A 27326-nucleotide genomic window follows, 5' to 3' on the forward strand; every position below is an offset into this window, starting at 1 on the left:
ATCAAAAGAGCACTACAGAAGCAGAGAGCAGGGAAATGGGCCAGATCAAAGTGAACTTTAGAACTGGTAGTGTGGAACAAGGATCCATGAGATTAAACAGCAAGCAGTCCCGCTCAGGAATAATAGTAAGGAGGTAACACAAACTGTAGATAGAGGTTAACACTTCAGTTTACTGGATGTACCAGAAGTCCCAGAGAATCACACAGTACTAACTTATTATTGCCTGCATTACCTGTAACGAAGGCACAGTGCTGCCCAGCGACAGACGCAGGAATAGTTGGGATGGGCACAGACACTCATGTTTTCATTTCTGTAAATCTAAATTGATGTTTTATTAGTTCACTATTTATCTTTTTTTTCTTTTCACTGAGGAAAATGGAGGATGGGTTACAGCAATATAACCAATAACCAATCATTTTTCACCAAGTATCTATTCGTTTAGATCAGATGCATAGTAAATAAAAATGTGTATGCATCCTTTATAAACGCTTATCAAAATAGTAATTCACTGTGAAACACAATGGGCTTTCTGCACTTATAAATACCCTTGTGATTATTATTTACAATTTCTTGATGAAAGTTTATAGAAAGTGAATGTGATATTTATAGGAACTAAGTACATTTTTGAATCCGAGTTAAAAATATGGAAAACACATAATATATAGGCTATGTAAAATCAATAGAAACTTGCCAATACTAATTTGTAAGTAAATGTGAAATACCAATGGGCTATTAAAAAGCTAATAATATAGTTACATTTGCAAAGGGTTCAAGGACAAATATAGACAGCTGCAAAGTCACGTGTGTAACAACAACTGGAGAACTGATGGTTCCAGATTACAGGCGGTGCATGTGCTGGGGTGTCATGCCGCCATATGCTACGGTGCACTGCCAATAGGAAATAATACCGTTACAATGTGGCATCTGATAATGGTGCAATAGCTTCAACGCTCTCCTATGAATTTGTAGGAATTTGACAAACGCTTTGATATGAAATTATGGTCATATGGAAATACAGTATCAGTCGAGATTACAGCTATGTCCAACTCAGAACTTGTACAGGAACGTAATTCAACCAGGTACATGAGGCCTTGAAGGGAATTTGTCACCAGGTTCTTGCTACCCCTTCTGATGTTGGGGCAGAGACCCTGAGTACAGCAATGTATCACTTACCAGTCTGTTTGCTGCACTTTTGATAACATCACTGTTAAATCTGCTGCAGATCAAGCACTTCTCTGAATGCGGAGTTCTGTATCACCCCGCCCCCAACACGGATTGGAATCTTTCTATATACTCTGTGCATAGGCAGAAAGCTTCCAATCAATGGTGAGGGCAGGGTTACAGAGAGCCCATGAAAGTGGAGGACTGTATGGCATCTGGTTCACTAGAGATTATCCCCTGCTGATAAGTGACACATTGATGGAATTAGGGTCTGTCTCTACATTATGCTTCTCTCCGATTCGGTGGCAAAAACTTTAAAGGGAACCTGCTAGGTCCCCCATACCCTCTGTCACGGCCGCCTCTGCTGCCGGGTCCACCGCTGCTCCAGCTCATACTTACCTGCTCCTCCAGCTGCCGGGTCCGCCGCCGTCTTCTCCGCTTCTTCTCACCCACGGCGGCGAGCTCCTCCTGCCAGCACACATCCTCTTCCTGGTTCTCGGCGGGTGCGCATGCGCACTCCTCACTCCAGCACCTCTCTGCGCACACGCACCTCTCTTTCCTGACCTACAGGCGCTCCATACCCTTTCTCTATGATCCTGGGAGGACTCTGACTCGGAAGTCCTTCAGCACCTCTTGTATATAAGGTGACTCCTTCCTCTGCTCTTTGCCTGTTTGTCATTTGTCCGCATTTGACCCAGGTCCTCCGTACCTTGCTCCGTCCTGTGTCTCCGCCATTCCCTGTCAGTCCTGGGCGTCCGCCTTATCCTCTCCGTCCTGGTTGTCCGCCTTATCCAGTCCGTCCTGTCTCTCCGCCTTTCCCTGTCTGTCCTGGTTGTCCGCCTTATCTAGTCTGTCCTGTGTCTCCGCCATTCCCTGTCTGTCCTGGTCGTCCATCATATCCAGTCCACTGTGTTTCAGTCACTGTCACTCAGTCCTGTGTCTCCATCTTAGCCACTTCCGCGTCCTTCGTCTCCTGCTTCCTGTTCCCCGGTATCAGCTTCCGCGGCAATAGTCTCCCTCGGGCCTGCCCCTAACGCTCCCTGTATAGGGGGTGGTCCATCTGGTTAGCTCGCCCTTGGGAGGTTCGTTGTCGCAGTACTGTGGGTCCACTCTAGGGGTTCGGAAGTTCTGACACCCTCCAACATTAGACTATTTGTTGCCAATACCCTGTCAAACCAGCCCTCTATAGTGTTTAACACCTCAACACAAGTTGACAAAAAGGCTTTATAAACTTTGCGTTTCATATGCTAATTAGACCTTTGACTAGTTGATGGGTTGTTGTTTTCCCTAGACTAGTTGCCCTTCATAGTATGTTATTATGCCGACCCTGTGGGCATGATAACATCGCTCGCCAGCTCCCTGCAACACTCGTGTCTTCCTCACCTCCTGACATGCGCCTCTGAAGCCGGGAACCGTACACTCGGCGTTAGAGGCGCAATGACGAAGGTACAGAAAGTTGAGCACATGAGCGAGATTAGCAGAGAGCTGGCAATGACACTGGCTCTTGCCAATCAGGTTATCTTGCCCACAGGTGGGTGATAACATGCTGTGAGGGACAAGACTAGTCTGGGGAAAACAACATCAACTAGTCAAAGAATATGAAGTATAAAGTTTATAAAGCCTTTTTTAAACATTGGTCGAGATGTTAAACACTATACAGGGCTGGTTAGGCAGGGTATTAGCAACAAATAGTCTGATGCTGGTGGTTGGAGGGCATGGGGGACATGACAGGTTCCTTTTAATAAGATTAGATTGAGAAAAATGTTTTAAAAAAAATGCTCTTGTCATGTGCAGCCAGCAAGGCATTATAAAAGGTTTGTCTTATAAAATTAAGTTTGATTTCTTTGTAGCAGCAAGCAGAAAGTTATACAGCTGGCTGGTAGAAATAGTAATTTACTTGAATATCTCGAAATAATTTCATACTTTATCTTATATGTGATTATTGCAAAACGTAAAATTAATCAGTCTGAATAACAAACTTTATAATTCCATACAAAGCTTGCTAAGCATCTTTCTGAAGAGTAAAAAACCTGGAGAGATGACCTGGAATATAAGTTGGTGTGCATGCAGCGTGTAGGTGCATGTTCACACTGGCCACTAAACAGACAAAACCTAAGATAAAAACAATCAGCAAATACCCTGCAGTAAATAGATACACAGCAATAGTGCATGAAAATATAATAGCCTTCCCATCATATCACGGTGACCATACTCGGGACAGTCCTAACCTCTAGTATTAAAACCTTATCATTTGTTAAGTGATGTGCATGTGAATAAGGGCCGAGAGAGACCGAGTCCCAGCTAAATGACACCCAGGCATGGGGAACTACATGAATGTAATGCCCAGCTCAAAGAAAAGGGAGGCCATTGCTTTATCTGCACAGAATGCAAGAAAAACTGAAACAAAAAACCTGAAGAGATGAACTGGAATACAAGTTGGTGTGAACGCAGCGTGTAGGCGCATGTTCACACTGGCCACTAAACAGACAAAACTCAAGATAAAAACACCTAACAAATGGTAAAATTTTAATACTAGAGATTAGGACTGTTTGTTTTTTTCTACACTTGATAAAGATGACAGTACGGCATTGAAACACGCAGTGGACAATAAAGAACTTTCTAACAATATCGCAGCAAGAGACATCATTTCAGCAGCACCGGCAATTTTAAAGTGTGTTTTTTTTTGTTTTGGTAATTTCCCTCTGGCGGATCTCTCCCCCAGCCATAGGGCAGTTGGCTATCTAAACCTTTAGTGGTTGTGTCTTCACACAACCACCCAAGGTGAGCAAATCTATTGTTTTTACTGTCTCCTATATTAAGGTATTACCCCATTGTGCACTTATCCCTTCACAGTCACTGTCCATTTAAATTTAAAAGCTAGATTGGTCAGAAACTGCATAAGAAAGGAATCTAAAAATTGGTTGAATAAATCCAAGATAGTGGGAATTTCACCGGTTCCATGGTAACAATAACACACCGGGTTTCTTATTTCATCTCCAGTAAAACTCAATTTGTTGCATACATAACTTTTAGTCCTTGTACCTTAAATTATAATGGGAAAACAATCAGACCCGTCTACGTTAGGCTAGGTTCACATTGCGTTAGGACGATCCGTTTAACGGATCCGTTACTAAGTGGCACTTACGCCATGTAACGGATCCGATAACGCACCCATTGCCATACATTATCGTAATGCATCCTAACGCATGTCAAAATCTGCATGCGTTAGCGATGATGCGTTGCTTTGTGACACACCCTCGAACGCGGTCTACCGTGTTGTCGGGCACGTTAGGTCTAAAGCACAGCGAACAGATGCATTCGCGGTGCATAGACCTCTATTGCACAACAATGGTACCATGTGTTAGTGCGACTGTAGAAAAGAAGAGATTTTGGGCAACAGCGTTAGCGCATCCATTTAACAGATCCATTAAACGGATGGTAATAACGCGATGTGAACCTAGCCTTAGACTTTAAAATGTTCCTTAAATCTATCATATCGGGAAAAGGTTTCACCAGACTTCTAAAACATGTCCGAGACGTACACGATGCAGACTCTGAAGTACTCAGGTTTGGAGAGGGATTACTTACCTGAACAGGGAGGTATTTTATGGGGCATGGGGTGCCACCTTTCATCTCTAATGTGATTTTGTTAAGACGATGTGACCGATCCCCGTTCTCGATGTTTCAAAACAATTAGGGGGGAAGGGGTTCTTGGTTTTTGGGAGTAGCCTCTTGACTGGTCTGAGAAGGCTTACTCTTTATATTTTCATTATTTTAAATTTTAACTTTTAATACGTTTTAACTGAAATTGCAGTGGACCTCTCTGCACCTCCAGAGGTTTAGTAGTACTATTTAAAGAGGAAATAATGTAATGAAGTCAGGCGCAAAGAAAAGGCCACAAGATTAACCTCAGACTTGGACTGTTGACTCCACTATAAGTTTGTCCATGTGTAATATTGGAAGTTTTTAGCCTGCTTAAAAATGAAATTCTTCTGCAGAACATCGCTGTTGTAGGATGCACCCTCATATCTTATACGATAGGTGAGGACTGGAGTGTAGATACTGGGGAGCAAATAGAGCAATGTGGTGCCTGATGACCTAACTTAACCCGTTTAGTGTGAATAAAATCCATGAACTGATAATCTATTATAGGAATAGGAGATTCAGATGACGCCACAGCTTGCTAGTTTCCAAAATTATTTTACAGATATAATTTATGCTGATCCTATTCATACATAAATGTTGACGTGTACAGTAACAGAGCAAGAGCAAGAACAAGATGTATCTGAAGTTAATGAGCTATTAAGGAGACATTATAAATATACCTCAACACTAAAATTTCCACATCAGTGATAATAAATTGGCTGCACTTCTAAAGTACACCGCATCCAAACGGGACATCACTCAACCAGACTATGTTTCTTTTTAAAGGTTCATATTTAACCATTTCCCATGGTATATACATTTTTTTCAAGCATTTGTTTTTTCTTCCTACCTGACACATTATTAAAGTATGTTTAGACCCTGTTTTTGTTGTGATATCAATAAAGTCTTGATTTTTTTTAAATTACTTTAATCTCCTGTGTAACAATATGATTTCTTACATCAATAGACAAGTCACATAGATTTCAAAGAAAACAAACGGTGAGCTGCTTCATTTATTTGTACCGCAGTTCTACAAAATACCTCCATTCTCACAAGGTCGTAAGTTATTCGACAGCTAACTGATTAGCTTATGATCTAGGGTAGCCTTTATTAGGGTGATAAAAGGTGCAAATTGCCTCTTCAGAAAAGAAAAGGACTTCATTTCTAAACCCACCAATTGGATGTAGCAATCCTATAAATTAATATTGATCCCTTAACGAGCCTAGCCACATGACTTAGGATAAGAGGCCAAACCTGAAACTCCATTTGCAGACACGTGTTTTGGGGTGTTTGCCCCTCCTCAGGGCAAAGCAGAAGATCTGATTTGGCTAAGTGAGAGGTCTCTGACTGGGGGTTTAAAAGGGAATGTTTCCTCCGAAAGGAAACTAAGGAAACTTATAGGCCATGCAATGCTCCTCTTGGAATGCAAACAGCCTCTTAAGAGAGGAAGAGTGTTAAATTTAAGTTTGGCAGCTGTTCATGGAAACCTTTTTATATGTGGACCAAAAAGGTGTCATATCATTTAGCTGAAAAAAAACAAACCCCAAACTATCAGAAAATTAGCAAACATCTTAAGAAGGGCCAATTCAACCATTTAGAACATTCTAAGAAATAATGTGCTGGATAAGGGTGGTTTAACATTTCTGTCTCTGTACGCAGTGTATCATCCGCACAAATCCGCATGCGTCATGGCTACCTATCTTTAACATGACGTACATGTGCTTGTATGTGTCTGCTGCGTCGTTTATCGGTGTGTGGCAGGTTCTGGCAAACGAAACATGTTGCATTTTTTGAGGGGTCAGTTATGCGGATGGAGTGCATCAGAACAATGCCTTACTGTCTATGGGAATGCAAGCGTGAGCAAGGACATGCATTCGCCTGCGTTCGATAAGCATGCGCACTTCATAATGAGAAGGTCCAGGAAATTATGTCACCACCTGCAAAATCCCTGATGTATAGAAGGGGGTCTGAAGACAAGTAGTGCAATACTCTCAAGACTCTTGCTGGAAGCAGAAGACTCATCAAAGAAGCAGAAGACTCAGCACTGAAGCCCAAGAATCAGCACTGAAGCTCAAGACTCTTTTCGACTCTCTGTACGGAAGCACAAGACTGGTTGTCTCCTGGTGCTGCCATCTCTTTTGGTGCTGGCCTGGTGAGGACAACACTGGCTATGTAAGTATAGAGCATTTGAAAATGTGTCTCTCATAATTTTTCTTTCTGTTCCTTTAGACTGGTTGTGTCCTGGTGCTGCCACCTGTCTCTTGTGCTGTCATCTCTACTGGTGCTGCCATTGGTCTCTGGTGCTGGCGTCTCTCCTGGTGCCGCTGGCCTGGTGAGGACAACACTGGCTATGTAAGTATAGAACCTTTGACAATGTCTGTCTCTCTCACTGGTTTTTCTGTTCCTTGTAGACTGGTCGACTCTGCTTGTGCTTCGTTTGTCTCCTGGTGCTGTGGTTGTCTCCTGGTGCTGCCATTTGTCCCTGGCCTGTGCTGACTGCTATGCTGTTGGACTACTGACTGGCTCTTAACAACTTTAATTTTTCTTCTCTGTTCTTTTCTCTAGTGTTTCACTTTACTGCTGCCAGCTATTACAAGATGTCCTCCACTGAAGCTTCCGAAGGCGGACATGATGCTGACTATGTAAATCACATTTGATTACTGATTGGTATGTATTGACTGGCAATACTATACATGTAGTAAATCATGTATTTTCTTTACAGGTACCTTCCAGTGGGGACGAGCTGGAGCAGTCAAAAGAAAATTATGTTTCCCAGGGTCGTCGAGCACATGTGTCTCAGGGGGAAAGACGGAGTGTAGTATTCATTTCAGCAGAGTTGTAATAGAATTTGTTTTCAGTTTTACTTTTTTAATCTGTAGGTTCCACAAAGGGAAGAAGCCAATCAAGATATTGACAATGAGAAACTCATCAACCTTGTCCAAGAGCGAGTACCGTTGTGGGACACCCGTGGCCGTCAGCACTCCGACAATGAGATAATTCGATGACTCTGGGAAGAAGTGGCAAGATCACTGCTGGATGATTGGGACAGTGCCACGCCACATGCCAGAAATGATTGTGGTAAGTAGGGTTGAGCGACTTCTGCTTTTTCAGGATCGAGTCCGGTTTCGTGAAACCCGACTGTCTCGAAAGTCGGATCATGTGAAATCGGCCGATTATTGTGAAAAGTCGGGGGGGCCGACCGAAACACGAAACCCAATGCAATTTTTTTTTTTCTCTCTTTCTCTCTCCCTCTCCTCCGTCCCTGCAAAGTTTGTTTCACTGTGCAAATCGCTATATCCCAAACATTAAGATGGCGGTTTTACCCCCTGTGACGCCGCACAAAGCAAGCTGGAACCTATGTCATCACGCTGCCCACACTCCTTCATTGGCTGAAAAAATGGCGGGGAAAGCGTCATATGAAACGAGACTTTGGCGCGAAGATTGCCGACCGCATGGCCGATCCCACAGTGGGATCGGGTCGGGTTTCATGAAACCCGACTTTGCTGAAAGTCGGCGACTTTTGAAAATGTCAGATCCGTTTCGCTCAACCCTAGTGGTAAGTACTGCAATGTGGTCTGAAGCGGCAGTGAAAATGTTAATGGTTTTCTTTTACAATTAATTTTTCCCTTTTTTTCCCTTCAGAAAATCAAAATCTGCTGGCGTTCGATGAAGGACCGCTTCAACAAGGACATGAGAGAGGATAATCGGGCTAAAAGTGGTGCTGCACCAAGGTAAAGAAAATACAAATACCACAAGAACCTTGCTTTCCTGAGGCCTGCACTTGCTACGTGAACGTAAGTATATATAATTTTTTTTTTTATGTTTTTAAAATGTTTGATTTTCTTTTCCATACAGAACCTGGAGCAGCACAACACAACATGTATTTTTTTTTACTAATGTGTTTCTTTTCTTTTCCACATGGAACCTGGTGCAGTACAACACATCTTGGATCATCCTTTGTTGAAGCTGCCCCTCATCGACTAGCCACCGAACAGACACAGTTCGAACCATCCACCAGCGAAGGAGCAAGCTGGCAGGCTTCACAGGCTGGGGAAAAGGCAGCCAGTCCATCTGGATTTTCCTCTCTCTCAGTCCTATTCCTCTGCTGTGTCTTCTCGTCAGCGGCAGAGGGCCTGGGAAAGGGTAGGCATGCCCGAGTTTATGCACTTAAGCTCGGTCTTCCAGGACAGGATTAGGGTGCTTGGTGATAGACTGAAGAGTGGGTTCACCCATGTGAACACACTTTTACAGGATGTCAACATATACATTGATCGCGTGGAAGCCGACCTTGAGAGACCAGGGCAACATTTTTTTTTTCAGCCTTTGAGCGGAGCGTGTTGGAAAACCTTATGCTTATGCCTCAACTCCAGTTGGACGTCATGCAGTCCTGCCAGGCTGCTTACAGATATGTATTTCAGCAGCGGCAGTCCCAGCAGCAGTCTTAACCCCTCTGTGACCTTAGACGTACTATCCCGTCGAGGTGACCTGGGCCTATCTGACCCTCGACGGGATAGTACGTCATAGCCGATCGGCCGCGCTCACGGGGGGAGCGCGGCCGATCGCGGCCGGGTGTCAGCTGACTATCGCAGCTGACATCCGGCACTATGTGCCAGGAGCGGTCACGGACCGCCCCCGGCACATTAACCCCCGGCACACCACGATCAAACATGATCACGGTGTACCGGCGGTATAGGGAAGCATCGCGCAGGGAGGGGGCTCCCTGTGGGCTTCCCTGAGACCCCCGGAGCAACGCGATGTGATCGCGTTGCTCCGAGGGTCTCCTACCTCCCTCCTCGCCGCAGGTCCCGGATCCAAGATGGCAGCGGCATCCGGGTCCTGCAGGGAGGGAGGTGGCTTACCGAGTGTCTGCTCAGGGCAGACACTTGGTAAGCCTGCAGCCCTGCACAGCAGATCGTCGATCTGACAGAGTGCTGTGCACTCTGTCAGATCAATGATCTGTGATGTCCCCCCCTGGGACAAAGTAAAAAAGTAAAAAAAAAATTCCCCACATGTGTGTAAAAAAAAAATAAAAAAAATATCCTAAATAAAGAAAAAAATATATATATATTATTCCCATAAATACATTTCTTTAGCTAAATAAAATTAAAAAAAACAATAAAAGTACACATATTTAGTATCGCCGCGTCCGTAACGACCCAACCTATAAAACTGCCCCACTAGTTAACCCCTTCAGTAAACACCGTAAGAAAAAAAAAAAAAAACGAGGCAAAAAACAACGCTTTATTATCATACCGCCGAACAAAAAGTGGAATAACACGCGATCAAAAAGACTGATATAAATAACCATGGTACCGCTGAAAACGTCATCTTGTCCCGCAAAAAACGAGCCGCCATACAGCATCATCAGCAAAAAAAAAAAAAAGTTATAGTCCTGAGAATAAAGCGATACCAAAATAATTATTTTTTCTATAAAATAGTTTTTATCGTATAAAAGCGCCAAAACATAAAAAAAATGATATAAATGAGATATCGTTGTAATCGTACTGACCCGACGAATAAAACTGCTTTATCAATTTTACCAAACGCGGAACGGTATAAACGCCTCCCCCAAAAGAAATTCATGAATAGCTGGTTTTTGATCACTCTACCTCACAAAAATCGGAATAAAAAGCGATCAAAAAATGTCACGTGTCCGAAAATGTAACCAATAAAAACGTCAACTCGTCCCGCAAAAAACAAGATCTCACATGACTCTGTGGACTCAAATATGGAAAAATTACAGCTCTCAAAATGTGGTAATGCAAAAAATATTTTTTGCAATGAAAAGCGTCTTTCAGTGTGTGACGGCTGCCAATCATAAAAATCCGCTAAAAAACCCGCTATAAAAGTAAATCAAACCCCCCTTCATCACCCCCTTAGTTAGGGAAAAATAAAAAAATTAAAAAATGTATTTATTTCCATTTTCCCATTAGGGTTAGGGTTAGGGCTAGAGGTAGGACTAGAGTTAGGGCTAGGGTTAGGGTTAGGGCTAGGGTTAGGGCTAGTGTTACGGCTAGTGTTAGGGCTAGTGATAGGGCTAGGGTTATTGCTAGGGTTAGGGCTAGGGTTGGGGCTAGGGTTGGGGCTACAGTTAGGGTTGGGGCTAAAGATAGGGTTAGGGTTTGGATTACATTTATGGTTGGGAATAGGGTTGGTGTGTCTGGGTTAGAGGAGTGGTTAGGGTTACTGTTGGGATTAGGGTAAGGGGTGTGTTTGGATTAGGGTTTCAGTTATAATTGGGGGGTTTCCACTGTTTAGGCACATCAGGGGCTCTCCAAACGGGACATGGCATCCGATCTGAATTCCAGCCAATTCTGCGTTGAAAAAGGAAAACAGTGCTCCTTCCCTTCAAAGCTCTCCCGTGTGCCCAAACAGGGGTTTACCCCAACATATGGGGTATCAGCGTACTCAGGACAAATTGGACATCATCTTTTGGGGTCCAATTTCTCCTGCTACCCTTGGGAAAATACAAAACTGGGGGCCAAAAAATAAGTTTTGTGGGAAAAAAAAAGATTTTTTATTTTCACGGCTCTGCATTGTAAACTGTAGTGAAACACTTGGGGTTCAAAGTTCTCACAACACATCTAGATAAGCTCCTTGGGGGTATAGTTTCCAATATGGGGTCACTTGTGGGGGGTTTGTACTGTTTGGGTACATCAGGGGCTCTGCAAATGCAACGTGACGCCTGCAGACCAATCCATTTAAGTCTGCATTCCAAATGGCGCTCCTTCCCTTCCGAGCTCTGTCATGCGCCCAAACAGTGGTTCCCCCCCACATATGGGGTATCAGCGTACTCAGGACAAATTGGACAACAACTTTTGGGGTCCAATTTATCCTGATACCCTTGTGAAAATACAAAACTGGGGGCTAAAAAATCATTTCTGTGAAAAAAAAAGAATTTTTATTTTCACGGCTCTGCGTTATAAACTGTAGTGAAACACTTGGGGGTTCAAAGTTCTCACAACACATTTAGATAAGTTCCTTGGGGGGTCTACTTTCCAAAATGGTGTCACTTGTGGGGGTTTTTAATGTTTAGGCACATCAGGGGCTTTCCAAACGCAACATGGCATCCCATCTTAATTCCAGTCAATTTTGCATTGAAAAGTAAAATAGCGCTCCTTCCCTTCCGAGCTCTGCTATGCGCCCAAACAGTGGTTTACCCCCACATATGGGGTATCGTCGTACTCAGGACAAATTGCACAACAACTTTTGTGGTCTAATTTCTTCTCTTACCCTTGGGGAAATAAAAAAATGGGGGCAAAAAGATCATTTTTGTGAAAAAATATGATTTTTTATTTTTACGGCTCTGCATTATAAACTTCTGTGAAGCACTTGTTGGGTCAAAGTGCTCACCACACATCTAGATAAGTTCCTTAAGGGGTCTACTTTCCAAAATGGTGTAACTTGTGGGGGGTTTCAATGTTTAGGCACATCAGGGGCTCTCCAAACGCAACATGGCGTCCCATCTCAATTCCAGTCAATTTTGCATTGAAAAGTCAAATGGCGCTCCTTCCCTTCCGAGCTCTGCCCTGCGCCCAAACAATGGTTTACACCCACATATGGGGTATCAGCGTACTCAGGACAAATTGCACAACAATTTTTGGTGTCCAATTTCTTCTCTTACCCTTGGGAAAAAAAAAATTGGGGGTGAAAAGATCATTTTTGTGAAAAAATATGATTTTTTATTTTTACGGCTCTGCATTATAAACTTCTGTGAAGCACTTGTTGGGTCAAAGTGCTCACCACACATCTAGATAAGATCCTTAGGGGGTCTACTTTCCAAAATGGTGTCACTTGTGGGGGGTTTCAATGTTTAGGCACATCAGGGGCTCTCCAAATGCAACATGGCGTCCCATCTCAATTCCGGTCAATTTTGCATTGAAAAGTCAAATGGCGCTCCTTTCCTTCCGAGCTCTGCCATGCGCCCAAACAGTGGTTTACCCCCACATATGGGGTATCAGCGTACTCAGGACAAATTGTACAACAAATTTTGGGGTCTATTTTCTCCTGTTACCCTTGGTAAAATAAAACAAATTGGAGCTGAAATAATTTTTTTGTGAAAAAAAGTTAAATGTTCATTTTTATTTAAACATTCCAAAAATTTCTGTGAAACACCTGAAGGGTTAATAAACTTCTTGAAAGTGGTTTTGAGTACCTTGAGGGGTGCAGTTTTTAGAATGGTGTCACACTTGGGTATTTTCTATCATATAGACCCCTCAAAATGACTTCAAATGAGATGTGGTCCCTAAAAAAAAAAATGGTGTTGTAAAAATGAGAAATTGCTGGTCAACTTTTAACCCTTATAACTCCGTCACAAAAAAAAATTTTGGTTCCAAAATTGTGCTGATGTAAAGTAGACATGTGGGAAATGTTACTTATTAAGTATTTTGCGTGACATATGTCTGTGATTTAAGGGCATAAAAATTCAAAGTTGGAAAATTGCGAAATTTTCAAAATTTTCGCCAAATATTCGTTTTTTTCACAAATAAACGCAAATTATATCGAATAAATTTTATCACTATCATGAAGTACAATATGTCACGAGAAAACAATGTCAGAATCGCCAAGATCCGTTGAAGCGTTCCAGAGTTATAACCTCATAAAGGGACAGTGGTCAGAATTGTAAAAATTGGCTGGTCATTAACGTGCAAACCACCCTTGGGGGTGAAGGGGTTAAAGCTTCCATCCCCAGGCCGGAGGATATTACCAGCAGCCAATCATCTTTCCAACTTCCACAGCACCGAACTATCCCACTCACCACCACCTCCAGTTCACCGATCCGCCACGCTCCCGAGTACAGCACTCCTGCCCACTCCAGCACCATGGCCAATAACTTCAACAGAGGCAACCACTCCCACTGGGCAAACAAAAAAGAGGACAAAAACACATCATCTTAAGACCAGGACGAAGACCCAGAGACAGAAATCCCTCCCAAAATTGGACCCACCACCTCCACCTACAAATGTTTCCCTATCTTGCTTCCCCAATGTGTCCACTCCCATCCCTGATCCTATCCTTCAATTTGTTTCCCCTTCCCCTGTAACCCCTTCCTCAACTAGAACCCAATCCTCACAGCTCCACAACCCCAAGGTCCATCCCATTTCACCCTCTGATACACCCAGACCCTAAACCCAATCACCACGCCGAACCTTACCACACTTTTTTTTGTAATTATTGTTAATAAAATTTGTACTTTGTTTTTCAAAAATATCTTGTGTTTTCTTTGATTGTTGCGCCGCCACAAAAAACATACATGTGTCTATTTTTTTTTTCAGGAAACTTGTAAGTTTTAATGAAACACATTTGAATATAACAGGACAGGTACATTTAAATAGAACAGGTAAATTTTAATATAACAGGTACATTTGAAAATTACATGTACATTTTAACATAACATGTACACTTTAAAATTACAGACATGTACACTTGAAAATTACAGATGGATTTTACACTCACAGGTAAATTTTACTTAGTTGCTTAAACCATTGTGTCTTGCCATTCCACACGTCCATTTTCAGACACAAAGGAATCAGCAAACTTATCTCTAATCTGGGCAACTTCCACAGTAGTCCTCAGAGAGTGACTTTGGTAATCATGCAATTTTTACAGGTTCCTCAGTTTCTAACTTGGGCCGCTCTTTTGGCATGATGTAGTTATGTAGAACACATGCTTTCACAACCTCATCAATAGTCTCAATTTTTAGATTAATAGATATTGCCAAAATGCGCCATTTACATACCAGCAATCCAAAGAAGTTGTAAATTTTTTTGTGTGTGATTTAAGTCCTGACTTGAATACGGTTTAAGGAAGCTGGCACACATTTGGAAGGCCTCATCCCCAACCACAACAAATGGCATTGGTGGTCCTTCAGTGTTGGGAAAAGGCTGTGGCTGTGGGAAATTAAAATCATTACCGTATAATCGTTGGCCCATGTCCGAGTTTTTGAAAGTTTGTGAAATATTTCCTCGTTAAAATGACCCAATGTCTACGGCGACAAATCTACACTGAGCATCGGCAATCGCCATTAGAACAATGGAATAGTATTTTTTATAATTGAAGTACTTACTTCCACTACCAGAAGGTTTTATAATCCTAATGTGTTTTCTGTCCATAGCCCACAAGCAGTTAGGAAAATTACCCATTTCCTGGAATTTGGCTGCATTTTTCAACCAGATTTCAGTTGTGGGTTGTGGGAGGAATTCTGGACGCAGAACTTCACCTAAAGCACGGCTGGTGTCTCCAATAATCCCAGACAGTGTGGAGACTCGAATGATGAATTGAAATTGGAGGGATGATAATATCTCTCCAGTAGCCAAGAATCTGTAAAACAGAAAATGAGAAAAATAAGTCACTACATAGCTTTTGAAAAAAAAAAAAAATGGCTTTTAGAAAAAAAGGGGAAAAAAAACAGTACATGGCTTTTATTACAATAATACTAATGACAGGTGTTTGTTTTCAAAATTACGTACCTCAGGGTGACCAACAGCTGTTCCTCAGCAGGAATTGCTTGACACAGCTGTGTGTCCTGCTTGGCGATTGATCCTTGGACATGATACAAGTCATAAAAGCTGTGTACTCTAAAAACTTCTGAGGGTTTTGCCGCAGCTCTGTGTACAAGGAGTGGTATGCTCCACAGCTCTCTCTGAGTTCAAGGATGGGGTGTTGCCAATATCGACTCCGTCTTTCTCTTCTTCTTTGTTTTTGACAAGCAAAGGCAGTAGCCAATTTCAATTGTAAATCCAGTCTTCATAGAAGCTGTCCATGTCAAGATACACCTTGCAAGTTGATAAAGCAGCCAAAGACTATGGTTTCATCAGTGCAGTGTGTCTATATATATATATATATATATATATATATATATATATATATATATATATATATATATATACCGTATTTTTCGGACTATAAGACGCACTTTTGTTCCCCAAAATTTTTTGGGGAAGTGGGGGGTGCGTCTTATAATCCGAATCTGTGTGCTGTGCTGTGGAGGGGGGCGGCACTGGAGTGGTGTCAGGGAGCTGGGCGGGGGGGCTGCCTGCGGGCTGCTGAGACAGCAGGAGGTTCTGTGCTCCTGCTCATTAGCCTCATGTAATATTCACTGCACCTGCTGTCCATCACCTCGGTGCTGAACCTGTGCCGAGTTGATTCACAGGAGAGCAGTGAATATTACATGTGCCTGCATCTCCCCCCCACTCCCATCATGGTTATGGCCCCCGGTCACACTTATGTGCCCCCCCTGTGCTGCTGGCAGGCACATGCTTCCCCCTTCCTGTGCTGCTGGCAGGCACATGCTCCTCCCCGTGCTGCTGGCAGGCACATGATAAAATAACAAACACTTAACTCACCTTCCCCTGACGGCTCCGTGCTCACAGCTCCTCGGTTGCTTCCTGTGTCTGTGCTGACATCCGATCATGTGATCGTCACAGCACAGTGATGAAATCACTGTGTGCCCAGGTCACATGATCCGATGCCTGGGAAACAGGAAGCGCAACCGAGGAGCTGTGAGCACGGAGCCATCAGGGAAAGGTGAGTTAAGTGTTTGTTATTTTATCATGTGCCTGCCAGCAGCACAGGGGGGAGCATGTGCCTGCCAGCAGCACGGGGGGGGCATATGCCTGCCAGCAGCACAGGGGGAAGCATGTGTCTGCCAGCAGCACAGGGGGGCATGTGTCTGCCAGGAGCACAGGGGGGGAAGCATGTGTCTGCCAGCAGCACAGGGGGGGAAGCATGTGTCTGCCAGGAGCACAGCGGGGCATGTGTCTGCCAGCAGCACAGGGGGGCATGTGTCTGCCAGCAGCACAGGGGGGGGCATGTGTCTGCCAGCAGCACAGGGGGCATATAGTGACCAGGGGGGCCTGTACCTGCCTGCAGCATTGGGGGGGCATATAGTGACCGGGGGGGCTGTACCTGTCAGCAGCACAGGGGGGCACATTGTGACTGGGGGGCATGTGCCTGCCAGCAGCACAGGTGGGCATGTCCCTGCCAGCACAAGAGGGCATATTGTGACCGGGGGGCATGTGCCTGCCAGCACAGGGGGCATATAGTAACCAGGGGGGCATGTGCCAGCACAAGGATGGGGGTTATATAGATACCAGGATGAGGGACATATGATTTGTAAGACGGACATTGGCATTATAAGACAGACCCCCATTTAACATTAAAAAAAAATTCTCTTTTTCTTCACCAAATTTGGGGGTGCGTCTTATAATCAGGTGCATCTTATAGTCCGAAAAATAAGGTGTGTGTGTGTGTGTATGTATATATATATATATATATATATATATATATATATATATATATATATCCCATGAGACACGCCCATTGGGTGTCTGATGTCAGCGAAAAGCTACTGGAAAACATTGGAAATACCGTACGCATGCGCATAAACAACGCACACGCATGCACTTTTTCAGCGTCATGCGTAAGCTGATGTGGATAAAAAAACGCTGCGTAAGCATGCGTTTTTGCATGCGTTTGTGCATGCAGATGATACGATGCGCACATATACGCAAATGTGAACTTACCCTAACTCAGCAGGAACAAAGGGCCTGGAAGATCAACGAAAAGTACTAAAGTGCATTGAAACAAGACCTTCCATAAAGCAGTAGACTTCTTAAGTGGCAACAGACATGGCTTAGGTAAAACTTCCAAGCGAGGAACTCTTGACACAGGATTTCAAGTAAATCACTTGATAGTCATCTATAAATAGTAATAAACATGATTTTTGTTTTTTTACAATGTTAGTATCATATCTGTAATTATGCTAGTTTGTCGAATTATTTTTGAACCTTAGATAATTGAGGTGGCAGTAATAACTTGCAAGTCATTATGTCACAAAAGCCCTTATTTTAAAGCTGAAAGTTTACACTTCAGTCACATTCTGACAACTGATGAGCAAATATACTCGTTACTCGAGATTTCTCGAGCATGCTCGGGTGTCCTCCGAGTATTTTTTAGTGCTCAGAGTTTTAGTTTTTCTTGCCGCAGCTGAATGATTTACATCTGTTAGCCAGCATAAGTACATCTGGGGATTCCCTAGCAACCAGGCAACCCCCACATGTACTTATGCTGGCTAGTAGCTGTAAATCATTCAGCTGCGGCGCTAAAAACTATAACTCCGAGCACTAAAAAATACTTAGAGGACCCCCGAGCGTGCTCGAGAAATCTCGAGTAACGAGTATATTCGCTCATCACTAATTCTGACACTTTTGCATCAAATCCATTATACCAAGACTAAATTATCAAAATCTTGTCCCATTCCAAATACTACTAGTCCAACTGTATATCAGGACACACTCCCCCTCAGACGAAGCTACACGCGAAACACGCGTCGGGTTGCCGCTACTACCCAAAGGTAATTACTCAGTATGTTTTCCTCTAAATATTGCTTAAAATGACTTTCATGTGTGGACTACCTCATATTTAGGCTGCTAAACTATTCAGGACATTAAGTATTTATTGAACCACTTGGTCTTATTTATCTAGTATAAAGGATTACACTTCTTTATCCTTATTTATCCTTTGAATAGCCTTCTTATTGCTTAGTTTCCTCACATCTACTGAGAATTATTTACCCAAGGATGCATACATCTTGGTAAACATCTGAGATAATTTTCATGTGCACACCGCCTTCCTTTTATTCTTGGTCGTAAACTACATGGTGAAGAAGCCCTTTTTAGACTCCTTTAATTGCATTTTTTCCTTAATATAATAAATTTTGCACATGATTTACACACGTATTTATTGTAAAATTCATGTATAATTTGATAGCATCACAATTTATTGCCTTTTTGGTGGTCTCTTTTTTGCATAATTCTATCCCCACTTTTTACATTTCTTATTACATTGCTTTTACGTATGTTTCAATAAAATCTTGTTATTTTATGGTTATGTGCTTCTATGCTCTCTTTTGATGTATTCAATGTTTTTAAGCTTTACCATTGATCTAGGCAGCTTCTTTATTTTTTGATGCACAGTGAACTATTATTATCTGTGCAGAAACGTACAAAACAGCAACTTCATTGAAATACACCAAATAATTTTTGCACAACTTGCAATATCTGTAATTTTTGTATCCTATTTCACCTACAAGGAAGACATTCAAGTGCTCGCAACCGAATTTTTATATATCATGCTCTATTGTAGGTGTTAGGAAATCAACTGAGCCATAGTAGAGGCAATAAGTCATGTTTTGTTTTACAAGCTCATAATACAAGGCCTCCAACAAAGTGATATTAACCCCTTTACCCCCAAGGGTGGTTTGCACGTTAATGACCGGGCCAATTTTTACATTTCTGACCACTGTCTCTTTATGAGGTTATAACTCTGAAACGCTTCAACGGATCTTGGCGATTCTAAGATTGTTTTCTTGTGACATATTGTACTTCATGATAGTGGTAAAAGTTCTTCGATATAACTTTTTTGCGTTTATTTGTGAAAAAAACGGAAATTTGGTGAAAATTTAGAAAATTTTGCAATTTTCAAACTTTTAATTTTTATTCTGTTAAACCAGAGAGTTATGTGACACAAAATAGTTAATAAATAACATTTCCCACATGTCTACTTTATATCAGCACAATTTTGGAAACAAATTTTTTTTTTTCAAGGAAGTTATAAGGGTTAAAAGTTGACCAGCAGTTTCTCATTTTTACAACAAAATTTACAAAACCATTTTTTTTAGGGACCACCTCACATTTGAAGTCATTTTGAGGGGTCTATGTGGCAGAAAATACCCAAAAGTGACACCATTCTGAAAACTGCACCCATCAAGGTGCTCAAAACCACATTCAAGAAGTTTATTAACCCTTCAGGTGTTTCACAGCAGCAGAAGCAACATGGAAGGAAAAAATGAACATTTTATTTTTTAGTCACAAAAATGATCTTTCAGCAATAATTTTAATTTTCCAAGGGTAAAAAGAGAAAATGGACCTAAAAAGTTGTTGTCCAATTTGTCCTGAGTACGATGATACCCCACATGTGAGGGGGAACCACTTTTTGGGCGCACGGCAGGGCTCAGAAGGAAAGGAGCGTCGTTTGACATTTTCAAGCTAAAATTGTCTGGAATTGAGATCGGACGCCATGTCGCATTTGGCGAGCCCCTGATGTGCCTAAACAGTGGAAACCCCCCACAAGTGACCCCATTTTTGAAACTAGACCCCCTAAGGAACTTATCTAGGTGTGTGTTGAGCACTTTGAACTCCCAAGTGCTTCACAGAAGTTTATAACGCCTGGGCGTGAAAATAAAAATTCCTATTTTTTCCACAAACATGATCGTTTAGTCCTCAATTTTTTATTTTCTCAAGGGTAAAAGGAGAAACTGGACCCCAAAAGTTGTTGTCCAATTTGTCCTGAGTACGCTGATACCCCATATGTGGGGGGGAACCACTGTTTGGGCGCATGGCAGGGCTCAGAAAGAAAGGAGCGCCGTTTGACATTTTCAAGCTAAAATTGGCTGGAATTGAGATCGGACACCATGTCGCGTTTGGCGAGCCCCTGATGTGCCTAAACAGTGGAAACCCCCCACAAGTGACCCCATTTTTGAAACTAGACCCCCTAAGGAACTTATCTAGATGTGTCGTGAGCACTTTTATCCCCAAGTGCTTCACAGAAGTTTATAACGCCCGGGCGTGAAAATAAAAAATCCTATTTTTTCCACAAACATGATCGCTTAGTCCCCAATTTTTTATTTTCTCAAGGGTAAAAGGAGAAATTGGACCCCAAAAGTTGTTGTCCAATTTGTCCTGAGTACGCTGATACCCCATATGTGGGGGGGAACCACTGTTTGGGCGCATTGCAGGGCTCAGAAGGAAAGGAGCGCTGTTTGACATTTTCAAGATAAAATTAGCTGGAATTGAGATCGGACGCCATGTCGCGTTTAGCGAGCCCCTGATGTGCCTAAACAGTGGAAACCCCCCACAAATGACCCCATTTTGGAAGCTAGACCCCCTAAGAAACTTATCTAGATGTGTCTTGAGCACTTTTATCCCCCAAGTGCTTCACAGAAGTTTATAATGCCCGGACGTGAAAATTAAAAATCCTATTTTTCCCACAAAAATTATCTTTTAGTCTCCAATTTTTAAATTTTCCCAAGGGTAACAGGAGAAATTGGACCCCAAAAGTTGTTGTCCAATTTGTCCTGAGTACGCTGATACCCCACATGTGGGAGAAAACTACTGTTTGGGTACACTTCGGGGCTCGGAAGGGAAGTAGTGACGTTGTGAAAAGCAGACTTTGATGGAATGGTACGCGGGCGTCATGTTCCGTTCGCAGAGCCCCTGATGTGCCTGAACAGTAGAAATCCCCCACAAGTGACCCCATATTGGAAACTAGACCTAATTGGGAACTTATCTAGGTGAGTGGTGAGAATTTTGAACCCCCAAGTGTTTCACTTAAATTTATAACGCCCGGGTGTGAAAATAAAATATCCTATTTTTTCCTACAAAAATGATCTTTTAGTCCCCAATTTTTAATTTTCCCAAGGGTAACAGGAGAAATTGGACCCCAAAAGTTGTTGTCCAATTTGTGCTGAGTACGCTGATACCCCACATGTGGGAAAAAATACTGTTTGGGCACACGTCGGGGCTCGGAAGGGAAGTGGTGACGTTTTGGAAAGCAGACTTTGATGGAATGGTCTGCAGGCGTCATGTTCCGTATGCAGAGCCCCTGATGTGCCTAAACAGTAAAAAAAAAAAAACACAAGTGACATTTTGTAAACTAGACCCCCAATGAACTTACATAGATGTGCCCCCTTTTTGGAACTAATCTACTGTTTTCTGTAAAGTAAATTAGTAGTGCATGGAGGTGTGGTACAATTTGAAGCAATCCTTCATACACAGGCCAGGTTTTACGGGGCAGGTGTCGCATTGATAAATGGTGTCCTTGCATATTCCCCTTTTGTAACACACTCGGCACCTTTTTTGCGACTTACCTCTTTTTCCAGTTTGCGGGACCTCCCCCGGGAAATGCTGACCTGGTACGATACGAGCACCTTCAGTTCCGGAAGTACTGGGGCCCGCTCCTTCCCTCGTGCCAAATATCAGGGCCTTAACCACTACCTCCTGGAACTGAAGGTACGACGTATCGGTGTGGCGTGCACATCGTGACAGCAGGAAAGCGTTGAGCATTGCCATTTGTACGATGTACACGGACAGCTTTTTGTACCACACCTTGGCCTTTCTCAAAGCACTGTATGGTTGGAGGAGTTGATCGGAGAGATCAACGCCCCCCATGTTTTTGTTGTACCCCAGTACACAGTCCGGTTTGCAGACCTGTGTAGAGGTATCTCGTACAATGCTGAGGGCGCTGCCATCACCGTGTATGGTGGTCAAGAGAAGGACATCCCTCTTGTCTTTGTACTTGACCACCAGCAGGTGGCCGCTACATTGGGCTTTGCTCTCACCTTTTCTGAGCATCTGCCCAAGTAGCGTTTTTGGGAGGCCTCTCTGATTTTTGCGGACAGTACCGCAGGCTGCGGTACCTCGCGCAGAGAGGGATTTGTAGAGTGGGATGCTGGAATAAAAGTTATCAGTGTAGAGGTGATAACCTTTATCCAGCAGTGGGTGCACCAAATCCCACACATTTTCCCACTCACTCCCAGGACAAGGGGACACTCAGGGGGTTCAATCCTGCTGTCCTTCCCTTCGTAGACTCTAAAGCTGTAGGTGTACCCTGAGGTACTCTCACACAGCTTGTAGAGTTTTATTCCGTACCTGGCCGTTTTGCTGGGCAGGTACTGACGGAATCTGAGCCGCCCCTTAAAATGAACCAAGGACTCATCCACGCAGATGTCCCTTTTGGGCACGTACACTTCACCAAACTTTTTGTTGAAGTGTTCGATGACAGGCCGAATTTTGAACAGACGGTCAAAGTTGGCTTCATCTCGTGTGGGACACTGTGCATTATCGGAATAATGCAGGAACTTATAGATGGCCTCAAAACGCATCCAGACCATGACCATTCGGAACACTGGAGTGTTGTATAAAATATCAACGCTCCAATATTGCCAAATTTCTGGCTTCTTCAGGAGCCCCATATGAAGGATCAGGCCCCAAAACTGCATCATTTCAACTGCGTCTACAGGAGACCAGTTAGAATATGATGAACCGGAGTTTTGCTCCAAAAATTGACGAGCATACAAATTAGTTTGCTCCACCATGAGGTTAATAAAATTCTCAGAGAAAAAGACTTTGAAAAAGTCTATTTCTGTGAGGCCGGTGGTGTCAAACCTGATTCCTGATTCTGCCACAAAATCAGGAATCAGTGGCTCGTAATTTTCGGGGGGCGAGGTCCATACGGGGTCCGAAGAGGGGCACGCTGGTTCATCTTCAGGAGTGGACCCTGCCTCATCTTCATCGTCATGAATGATGGGCACTGCTTCTGTCCTGCGACGTCTGCGTGGCGGTTCCGCAGGGCCAGAGGAGGAAGATGAGGAGTGGGAAGAGTATAAGGAAGAATCAGAAAAATAAAGAAAAGTGGGATCCTCTCCCTCGCTATCAGTGTCGGAGGCAAGGAAAGAATATGCCTCCTCCACTGAATAGAGCTGTTGGGACGAACGGGACAAGCGGGACTTTTTTTTTGTGAGTATGATGCTTGGGTGTACTTTATTGGTAACTATGTGTACGTGTGGGGGGAATAGTGTTTGGTGCAAACTATTCTGAAAAGAAAAAGACAAAGGAAAAAAAAAAGCAAATGGGGAGAAAAAAATACCTGTGAAAGGAAAAGTCTAAAACAGCAGGCCTTAGCTCTGATAAGTGAACCGCGTCACTTATCAAAGTTCGGCGGCTGCTGGGTTTGCGAACGGGGATGTGAAAAAAACGGCACGCACGAGAGCTCTGATAAGTGAACTGTGTCACTTATCAGAGTTCGGCGGCTGCTGGGTGTGCGAATAGGGATGTGAAAAAAAAAAAAGAAAAGGGAAGGCACGGATTAGACGCAGCGACTGGGTGAGCGCACAGGGATGGGGAAAAAAAAAAAGGGAAGGCACGGATTAGACGCAGCGGCTGGGTGAGCGCACAGGCATGGGTGAAAAAAAAGAAAAGGGAAGGCACAGATTAGACGCAGCGGCTGGGTGAGCGCACGGGGATGGGGGAAAAAAAAGGGAGGGCACGGATTAGACGCAGCGGCTGGGTCAGCGCACAGGGATGGGGAAAAAAAAAAGGGAAGGCACGGATTGGACGCAGCGGCTGGGTGAGCGCATGGGGATGGGGAGAAAAAAAAAGGGAAGGCACAGATTAGACGCAGTGGCAGGGTGAGCGCACAGGAATGGGGAAAAAAAAAAGAAAAGGGAAGGCACGGATTAGACGCAGCGACTGGGTGAGCGCATGGGGATGGGGGAAAAAAAAAGGGAAGGCACGGATTAGACGCAGCGGCTGGGTCAGTGCACAGGGATGGGGGGAAAAAAAAAAAAGAAAAGGGAAGGCACGAATTAGACGCAGCGGCTAGGTGAGCGCACAGGGATGGGGGAAAAAAAAAGAAAAGGGAAGGCACGGATTAGACGCAGCGGCTGGGTGAGCGCACAGGGATGGGGGAAAAAAAAAAGAAAAGGGAAGGCACGGATTAGACGCAGCGGCTGGGTGAGCGCACAGTGATGCGAAAAAAAAAAAGAAAAGGGAAGGCACGGATTAGACGCAGCGGCTGGGTGAGGGCACAGGGATGGGGGGGAAAAAAAAGGGAAGGCACGGATTACACGCAACGGCTGGGTGAGCGCACAGGAACGGGGGAAAAAAAAAGGGGAAGGCACGGATTAGACGCGACGGCTGGGTGAGCGCACAGGGATGGGGGAAAAAAAAAAAAGAAAAGGGAAGGCACGGATTAGACGCGTCACCAATCAACGCTCGGCGGCTCTAAGGGGGTGAAAAAAAAGCGAGCACGAGTGTTGATCGGTGAACTGCATCACCAATCAATGCTCGGCGGCTGCTAAATTTGGGCACGGATACGGCGCAAGGTGGGGGTGCAGGGGGAAAGGGAAGGGGGGATTGTGGGATTGGGGTGGGGGGATGAAGATAGATCGGGCCGGGATCGGGGTATCAACACTTACGGTTGTAGCCTCTCTTCTTTCTTTAGCAAGATTTGTGGTGTCACAGGCTACTGTGGCATCACAAGTCTCAGCACAGGAGGGGATCTCTCGGCGTGACCGCTCTGCAGGAATCCTCACCAAGTGTGAGGATTCCTGCAGAGCAGTCAGACAGGTCAGGGGCAGGTGAGACATGTCACAGAGCGGTCACACCGCTGCTGTGACCTGTGATTAGTGGGATCGATGATCACATCGATCCCACCAATCAGAGGAGGCCCTGGTGATGCCGGTGTTGCTAGGCACCAGCCTATGATCGGAGCTCACAGCTCCGATCATAGGCAGGTCACCGGAAGGTCACAGCGCGGTCACACCGCTGCTGTGCCCTGTGATTGGCACGACCGATGATCACATAGATCGCGCCAATCAGTAGCTGCAGGCTCCGGAGTATGATCAGGGCAGGGCACAGCAGGCAGGCTCCGGAGCACAAAGTTACAGGCAGGGCATAGCGCAGTAACACCGCCGCTGTGCCCTGTGATTGGCGCGATCGACGATCACATCGATCGCGCCAATCGGTAGCTTCAGGCTCCGGAATATGATCAGGGCAGGGCACAGCAGGCAGGCTCCGGAGCACGAAGTTACAGGCAGGGCACAGCGCGGTGATTGGCGCGATCGATGTGATCGCCGATCGCGCTAATCCGGGGGGTTTTAACCGATGCCTGGCGTTGCCAGGCACCGGTCCAGTATTGAGTACATCGGTACTCGATCCTAGCCTGGGACCTCACTGTTTCAGCCAATCTGATTGGCTGAAACAATGGGAAAGGCTGCGATTGGCTGTTCAGAATTGAACAGCCAATCACAGCGATCGGGAGGCCGGGGGGGCGGAGACAGGCCCTAGGATGCCGACACCATCTTCCTCCAGGTAAGATGGCGTCGGAATTTTAATGCGATCACTGCGACTTAAGTCGCAGTGTCGCATTAAAGGGCATGAAGCACTATTCCATCCTTGGGAAGTAGGGCCCACCCCACATGGACAGAATAGTACGTCTAATGACAGAAAGGGGTTAAATACAAGAGTACCGATCACTTTATTTTATATTTAAAATGGATGTGAGGAACAGTATTTTTTTCATCCATAAGATTGCAGTTAGGATCACATTCGCTGTAGTTGTGATGTCACTGCCGCCACCAGTCAGCAAATGCCACCAGAGAAGCAGCATACAGTGGGGAAAATAAGTATTTGATATACACTGCTGATTTTGCAAGTTTTCCCACCTACAAAGAATGGAGAGGTTCGTAATTTTTATCGTATGTACACTTCAACTGTGAGAGACAGAATCTAAAAATAAAGAAAACAGAAAATGACATTGTACGATTTTTTATTAAATTGCATTTTATTGCCTGAAATAAGTATCTGATCACCTACTAAAAAGCAAAACTTCTGGCTCTCACAGACCTGTTAGTGCTTCTTTAAGAAGCTCTCCTACTCTACACTCATTCCCTGTATTCACCTGTCCACACACTCAATCACACTCCAACTTCTCCACTATGGCCAAGACCAAAGAGGCTGTCTAAGGACACCAGTGACAAAACAGTGGACCTGCTCAAGGCTGGGATGGGCTACAGGACAATAGACAAGCAGCTTAGTGACGAGGCATTAACTGTTGGCACAATTATTAGAAAATGGAAGAAACACAAGATGACTGACAGTCTTCCTCGGTATGGGGCTCCATGCAAGATCTCACCTCGTGGGGTAAGGATGATTCTGAGAAAGGTCAGGAATCAGCCCAGGACTACACGGGAGAATCTGGTCAATGACCTGAAGAGAGCTGGGACAACAGTCTCAATCAGTACCGTTAGTAACACACTACAATGTCATGGAATAAAATCCGGCAGGGCATGCAAGGTCCCCTGCTCACGCCAGCACATGTCCAGGCCTGTTTGAAATTCACCAACGAAAATCTGGATGATCCAGAGGAGGCATTGGAGAAGGTCATGTGGTCTGATGAGACCAAAATAGATATTTTTGGTATCAACTCCACTCGCCGTGATTGTCAGAAGAAGAATGAGTACAATCGGAAGAACACTGTCCCAATCATGTAGCATGGTGGGGGAAACACCATACTTTGGGGATGCTTTTCTGCAAAGGGGACAGGACTACTACACCGTATTGAAGGGAGGATGGATGGTGTCATGTATTGCAAGATTTTGGCCAACAACCTCCTTTCCTCAGTAAGGGCTGTGACAAAGTCACTGGCAAAGTGCTGGTGGGGAGATACGTTTCACTGAGGCTATTAGCGTCAGTGATTTGAAACCCAGAAGTTTGCTCCAGCACACTAGGTGTTGAGAGAAGTTAATCGGACATTTTAAAGGCTGGGTTTTTGTGGACAAAAGAGCAGGTGGGAGGTTGTCCACTTTATCCCCACCCCAGGGTGTGGTCTGGGGTTGAAATAGTCGGCCTTCTGAAGCAGTGTTCAGTGTGTTTGGAGATGCTAACTGCAGAGAAATGGTC

The 27326-nt window shown here is 44.2% G+C and overlaps 1 protein-coding gene across 2 annotated transcripts in view; it reads right to left on the bottom strand.

Annotated features, from left to right (window-relative positions):
* Window positions 1–27326, bottom strand: part of DHRSX (dehydrogenase/reductase X-linked) — a 531490-nt gene that overhangs the window by 458212 nt on the left and 45952 nt on the right. Inside the window, exon 1 of one of the 2 annotated variants that reach the window (XM_077294697.1) lies at window positions 17331–17493. The exons of the other annotated variant lie outside the window; for it this stretch is intronic. The gene's annotated coding sequence lies outside the window, so the exon portion shown is untranslated. Of the gene's footprint in view, window positions 1–17330; window positions 17494–27326 lie in introns of those variants that run through there. 2 annotated transcript variants of the gene reach the window in all.

Source organism: Ranitomeya variabilis, chromosome 3 (genome assembly GCF_051348905.1).
Source record: "Ranitomeya variabilis isolate aRanVar5 chromosome 3, aRanVar5.hap1, whole genome shotgun sequence".
NCBI lineage: Eukaryota > Metazoa > Chordata > Amphibia > Anura > Dendrobatidae > Ranitomeya > Ranitomeya variabilis.